The 7,514-nt window shown below is 47.2% G+C and overlaps 1 pseudogene; it reads right to left on the bottom strand.

Moving 5' to 3' along the window:
- Nucleotides 1-3,878: 3,878 nt before the first annotated feature.
- Nucleotides 3,879-5,034, bottom strand: LOC123147567 (BTB/POZ and MATH domain-containing protein 1-like; annotated as a pseudogene).
- Nucleotides 5,035-7,514: the final 2,480 nt, after the last annotated feature.

Genomic DNA, 7,514 nt, shown 5'->3' with positions numbered 1-7,514 from the left:
ACATCATTCGTATTCAGACTGATTTCAGTTGCTTGCAGAATTGGTATTCAGCCCAATGCAATATCGTGCCATCCAAATCATACAACCAAACATAGTCTAAAGCGAATCCAATAGATAAATTTGTATTATAAGAGTAAATATTTGCATTGGGATTTCAAATATGGTTTATTTATGAATTTAAAGAATTCATTCTATCACTGGGCTGCCACATTTTTCCTCCTAGACATTTCTCTTTGTTCTTCCTCTAACATAGCAAGATGAGAGGGTTGGTTTATCTTTAGATCTTTCTTGACAATGATGACAGCAAAAATATTGCAACCAGTACACAATCAACATGACCTTATGAACAGGGGCGGAGCCAGGCCGACAGCGTGCCCCGGGCCGCCTTCAAGCTTTGCTCCTGGATTTGGGCCTCACGTATTAGGTAGTAGTATACTCACCAAAGGAGTTGGGCCTCACGCCCCGGGCCCAGGCCCTGGGGGCCTGGGTCCTGTCTCCGCCCCTGCTTATGAACAAGCGTGTGCCATCTGCAATCTATGGGTGCAGGTCGAGGTTGTCATCGTTTGTCTCGTAGCGCGGCCACTTCTCGGTTGGAGTAGCGGGCGAGGAGAATGGCAACAACACAATCTGACTGGAAGGGAAAGGGAAACACGGATGGTAGCGGGATGACTCAAAGGTGGGGAAAGGTGGCACCAGATGGGAATGACAGTGTCATCAAGGTGATTCGAGTGGCTAGGATTTGACGATGTGGGAGTTTTTTTTTCTTTGCACTCACGTCTACCAATTTTGACTGGAACACAATTGATTTTCTTTGCATCTACTTTATTTATTTTAACATGGCTAGATTCGAACATCTAACCAAGTTTATCTTCTCTAACTTCTGTTATTCTTCCACATGTCCATCGAGAATTGGGGAACGGTGGTGAGCCAGGGGCTGGGAGAAGTTGACTATGGCATTATAGTAGAGGCTAGAGTACAAGGTGTCACATGGCACACAAAATAGCTTGGGAACGGTGGTGAGCCAGGGGCTAATTAGTAAGCAGAACTAATGGTGATGTAACTAGTAGGCCAAGGAGGAACCAAGTGGCAACAAGTAAAAACAGAGGGATGGGGGGGGGGGGGGGGGGGGGGGAGATGGGAGGGAAGTGGGCGTAGACCATGGTATTATTAGAAAAAATGATGAGCATGTATGTTAGCCTCTCTAGGGAAATAATCAAGGACACTTACTCATTTGTTGGTGTGAGAGTACACCATGGATGTCATAATTTACGAACGAGTGGCGCAGGAAAGAGAAAACATAGCGACAATTCTAAACACAACTACCATTGCGGTTTTTGTTCGTATTTGCCTTTCTTTTTGTAGGCCACACTTAAAAAATATGTTTCTACAAAACTAGCTAGAAGGTTCCCCATTCGTAGCTCAGCTGACAAACACGTGAGACGGCGAGAGGTATTTGAACCAAATGTGTATGCCGTTCTACAACCTGACCATGAGGCTCTGAAGTGGGGTGATATATATGACTATCAGTGTTACAAATTCATACATAATTTAGGTAAGGTGACCCATGTTTGGAGTGAAGTAACATAGCTTGCTGAGCCATTTTTTAGAAAACGGAATCGACAAAAAGTGCAACCATGAACCGATGGAGTAGCACTACATTGCTGTGCCAAGTAAATCTTCCTCAACCAAGCATCTTGTTAGCTTGCAGACTCAAGGCCAATAAATTCATAGAAAATTTCTGCACTAAGAACACATTACTGTTTTTTGCTTTATTTTCTGTCACTGAAACTTGAAGGTTAGCTGCAGAAAAGAACACTGGAGGGCAATAAGTGAAGGGAATCGTTGTGTGCCGGCGGACCGGCTGAAGCGATGCGCCGGTTGCGCGTGCGTCACTGGATCCCTCACGATTTAACGCCACCGATTTGTGCCACGTCATGCTACTGTGGGCTCCGCGCGCATCGCTTTCAGGGTTTCTTATCTACACCGCGTAGCTTCCTGTCCACTCGTTTTTTTTTCTTCTAGCCTGAGCTAGCTGCTTCCCATCTCTCTCGTCTTTTCTCCTCAGATTCAACCGGGGTGCTGTGCTCTGCTCATGTCCAAGCGCACCGCAGGGCCGCTGCACGACCACCGCTGCAAGCTTTAGATTGGAAACTGCTCCCCCTGTTCCCCTATCTCCTCCGCTGTTGTGGTGCCGTTCGCCCCCAACCTTTTCTTCAGCCATGGCAGGGGTCCATAGATAAGGCCATACTCCTCCCCTCCTCCCCGTTGTGCACCAGGAAGCTTCAACGGTGGACGACGGGGACAACTGCGATCGGCACTGGCGCTTTTGTTTGCTGCTGAGATTTGATTTTGCTAGAACCAGTGTTTCTTTTTGCTGAAACTAGCTAATTTATTTGCTACAAATAGATTGTTGGAGTTTTCTGCCGATGAGATTTTTGCTGAAACCATCAGTAAATTTTCCTGGAACCGGCAAATCCTTTTGCTTCAATCTAGTAGCCCGTAGGATGATTTTTGCTGGAACTAGCAAATCCTTTTGCTTTCAATCTAGTAGCCCGTAGGATGATTTTTGCTGAAACCATCAGTAAATTTTGCTGGAACCGGCAAATCCTTTTGCTTCAATCTAGCAGCCCGTAAGATGATTTTTGCTGGAACCATCAATAAATTTCGCTTCAACCGGCATTATATTTTGCTGGAACCACCTAGTCTATTTGGTACTATCTTCTTTCTTTGAAGTTTGTTGTTGTGGCATTTTTATTGCAACCACTGTTAAATTTAGCTGGAACCGGCAAGTATTTTGCTTCAAATGACCATTTGGAGGTTTTTGTAATGAGATTTTTAGCTTGATTAATGACTTTTTGCTGCAACCGGTGTTACTTATAGCTGGAACCGACTAATATTTTTGCTTCAACCTGCAAGGTTTTTTACTACATTCATCCACGGCTGAGTTGCGACCACGCGACGGCGGCGACAAGATTCTGTTGCAACCATCATGATTTTTTGCTACGTACGACGAATTATTTTGCTACGTCCATTCACGGCGGAGCTGCGATCATTCACGGCGACAGCGATGATTTTGCTGCAAGCATCGTAGATTTTTGCTACGACTGGCCATACTTTTTGCTACGTCCATTGATGGCGAGCTGCGACCTGCGGCGACTCCAAAAGCACAGCTGCAGCGACGAACGGCTGCCCGGGGACGAGGACCACGACGCCGCGGCAGCTGCGATGCTGTGGATGAGGCTTTTTCATGCTGGAACCGGCGAGGATTCGTGCTACACGCTCCATGGATCGATTTTTTTCGAGCGCGAGTAGGTTGTGTGAGGGCGGCGAGCAGCGGTGAGCTCGGGGTCTGCAGCGGTGCTTCGGACTCGGTCGTCTGCGGGAGATTACGGCGGGGTCGACGGCGCTGCAGCCTCCTCTCGCTTCGATGTGCGGCCGTGCAGTATTTTCAGGAAGAGGATGAAGAAGACGGACGAAGCAAGGAAGCACATCCGATGGCTAGCAGTCAATGTATCGCATAGAAATCGTACGGTCATTGGTTGACTGGCTGAATCGTTGCGCCGGCGCACCGGCGCATAGCAGTGCCCATAAGTGAAGTGCTAGCTCTCGAACAACTTAGCAAGTGAAATAGTGTCTCTCTACGTTGTTTGGTTTAACAAAGTATAATTGTCCTACTTGATAAGGAAAAACAAAGAACAGTGAGGCTGACTGACTAAACAAAACTGGTATTTGAATCTGCACAAGTTTTGTATAATTACCTAGCATCTCCATAGCATAAATAGTTGGCACCAATCAATCATTTTTCAGAATAACTTGACATGTACTGCTATTTGCTAAAGTTTCAACACATTTCACAAAATTCATCTATGGTCAGACTACTAAATTTTGCGAGTCTTAGCTGCTTTCTCCCATATATCAACAACAATAGTAGGGCATGTCCGTTTGAGGTGCTCATACCCTTTGCTTGCCACCACATCACTCATTCTATTAGAAGTGTTGATAAATTCTATGCAACCATCTTTGAGCTGGATACAATGATACTGGTCGGCTAGAGCCAACGTGGTCGCCACGTTCTCGGTGCAAAGTCTATCACAAAGCTTGCTTTCGCACATGAGCTTCATCCTGTCAATGGCGTACCTATCTGCAGCAACAAGTAGATGTTTGACCATCTCTTCATGCTCGTCATCACTGAGGTCATCCATTGGGGCCAATGAATCCGTGTAGATGAAGTGGAGCAGTGCCTTGAAAACAGCAGGCTGCATGTCTTCAATAATGGTTAGACCATGCTTAGCCTTGTTCTTCATTGGCCCGTAGAATTCCGCCTTGAAGACCGGAGACTGCATTCTGCATAGCGAGGATGATCTTATGAGCTGGGAAAACCTCTGCATCGACCTTGAAAGACACATCGGCCCCTTCTTGTGTTTCTAGCAAATTACCAAGATTGTGCAGCAAGTTGGACCGTGGAACTTGGACCTCAAATTTCGTCTTGGTGGTCTGCACCTCTGCCTTCTTTAATTTGATAACAGCAATATTGCACTCAATGACAAGCACGTCATCCAGGATGTAATCTTCGAGCTCGCTCTTCTTCAGGAAATCGTGGAAACCACAGCAGGTCGAGGAATCATCACATGATTCAAACTCCGAGGGGTCTATCTCGCTAGGGTTTGGCAATGTATAAGGCTTTGTGCGACAGTCGACTAGCCTCAGATCGAAGACCGCCCTAGCCTTGGCGTTCTTGGTTTTGAGCTCCACGAAAGCTGAAACATGGTCTGTGGATGCCCCCGTGTGACCGTCGGGGTAGAAGAGGACGCACCAGTGGTAGCCGCCGACGGTGAAGGTCGACGACTCGATCAACCTGCCGACGCCCAAGTCCCTGTACAGGCTGTACCTGTTGATCTTGAACAAGTGCGCCCCGTGGGCAGTCTCCGGGATGCAGGCCGACGACGTCATCGTCCGTGGTCTCTCGGATGCCAGCATTGCTCCACTGCGAAGGAGAACGACGAGGCGATTCTGGTATGGGGATGCGGTCGGGAAGAAGGCAAGACGACGGCGGGTGGGGAATCGGAGGCGGTGCGGCGCGCCACGCAACTATTGGCAGGGTTTTCTCCACGCAGCGGCCCGACTCACACGAGGCCAGTGGGCTGGCCCATTACTGTTGCTGTCTCTGCGGGATTCTTTTCTCTGTGTTTTTCCTTTTTTGATTTGCGGAAATGTTAACGCCCACATGTATGGGCGTTGACCATCTCGACCACACGCATCCATCACCGTCCAGTACTATATGCACGAATCTTGGCACAATCTGGCCGATTTTCTGTGCCACGTAGGACAAGGCGACTGTTGATGTCAAACACGTCACGCACTTCGCCCGCCTACCCCTCACGGTTCCATTTAGTCATCCCCACAGTTACTCGCACAACCCACTTCGCATTTCAGACGATTGGAGGAGGAGACGAGGGAAGAAGGCGACGGCGGAGGCGGAAGAGTCGACGGAGTTCGCGACCGTCGGTGGTGCTCGCCGGACTGGAGCGGCCTCGCCGGAGCGCCTACAGATTGAAGGTAATGCTCGCTCCCACTGTCACAATCCTTGCCTGCATTTTTATCCCCTTCCCTCGGTGTTCGATACTTCGCTCGAGATTCGTAGAGATTCAGGCGATTTGGCGATGCGCCGGTGTTGCCGCCGGCAGCGGAGTCCTATGCTTGCCGTTTTCGGTGGCACTGGGCAGTTTCGTCGCCGCCGCGATGGCGGTCTCGCCTATATGGTTCTGCCTGTCCGGAGACACACACTGGTTGTGCCTTGGGATTGGGCCGTTGTTTTCCGGTCTGATAGTTGCGCATTGCTTCGAATTGGTATTTGCGATCAGTTCGTGGAGAATTTTGGGGATGAATTTCAAGTCATTACAGTTGCCATTGAACCCTAGATCTAGTTAGTTGTTTTTCAAAACTGCAATATGAAGGCAAACGTGGTGGTTTGAGTAACTATCATGACTGTATGGCAACTAATTTTTCTAAATGATTGTGATAGTTGCCACAAACATGCTTTTCCATGCGGCAACTAATTTCTTGAATGACTGTGATAGTTGCCACAAACATTCTTTTCCATGCGGCAACTAATTTCCTGAATGACTGTCATAGTTGCCACAAACATGCTTTTCCATGTGGCAACTAATTTTTCCTGACTGATTGTGATAGTTGCCACACTGTAGGAATGGTAAAGTGCAGTAAATCGGTAGTCACTGCAGTTTCAGTAACCAATTGCACTGGATGGCAACTAATCTGCACATCAACTATGCATGTTGCCACCTGGATAGTATATTCTTGTGGCAATAGACTATGAACACACTGTGGCTGTTGCCATGTTGTAGACAGGATAATGTGGCAAATTGGCTGCATAACATGGCAACTAATTTGCACATCAACTGTGTCAGATGCCATATATATGCTTTCCATGTGGCAAGTTTTTGTCTGAACATAGCATGTCTGTTGCCATGTTACAGTCAGTATAATGTGGCAAATTCGTTGTACGGCAGACACAATTTTCGTGTTTCTGCCATGATAACTTGTGATATCTGGACACACTGTGGCAATCTTCAGGTTGTTCATTAGATGTTTTTCATCGCTTGTGATATCTGAACACTTGTGATCTGTGTTGCATTTTAACATGGCAATTTCAACCTAGCACATTTTTGCCATTGAAACACATGGCAAGTCATTGTTGTATGAGGACAGGGTGTGAGCTGCCACATCTTAGGTTTCTGCAGTGGAGGATTTTGTGACTTTCTTTTTGTACTATCTTGTGCTAACATGGCAACTTCAACATTTTTGTTTTTAAGTGCATTTACGATCTGTACATTTTTTTCAAATGTAACCAATGTGCTTAATTGCCACATTTATGTTTTTGACAATCATAGGGGGTGCGTGCGTGCGTGTTCATGTGATATTTTTGCATTCACTATTTGACATTTTTCACTCGAGCCCATGCGGCAAGGACATTCTGTTAGGTGGCAACTGCTTACTTCCTGCATTTTCATTTCCACAGTGACAATTTGGTCCGTTCTTACCTCAGCAGAATGGCTCGCGGCGATCATCAAAACGATGATGATGATTTCATGGATCCACCATAGCGGAATCGGGCAACTGGACGGAGAAAAGAGGGCGACGAGGTAACTATCCACACACCCTCTTCCTCCTGCATATGTTATTGGTTGCCACCTCGAGCTTGCAGTCATCTGTCATGAACTAAAATTTCATGACAGTGAAAACATGGCAACAACTGGTCATTTGTCTGTTTTTTGCAGAAGAAGAAACGTACTCGCAACAGGGCCTCCCAGGAACGACTGACTTCATTAACTGACAGATTTACCGACGATCAGAAGGGAGCTGCTGCTGAGATGGGTATGCAGGCTATGATGAATGTCCGGTGCACGAATCTAGTCAACCCTGTATGTGACTGGCTTGGTGAGGTTTACGACCCCGCCTCCAGGGAATTTGTGATTCCGGGATGTGGAAGACTGCCG

Source organism: Triticum aestivum, chromosome 7A (genome assembly GCF_018294505.1).
Source record: "Triticum aestivum cultivar Chinese Spring chromosome 7A, IWGSC CS RefSeq v2.1, whole genome shotgun sequence".
In the NCBI taxonomy this organism is placed as follows: domain Eukaryota; kingdom Viridiplantae; phylum Streptophyta; class Magnoliopsida; order Poales; family Poaceae; genus Triticum; species Triticum aestivum.
This window is presented reverse-complemented; position numbering and strand designations above follow the sequence as displayed.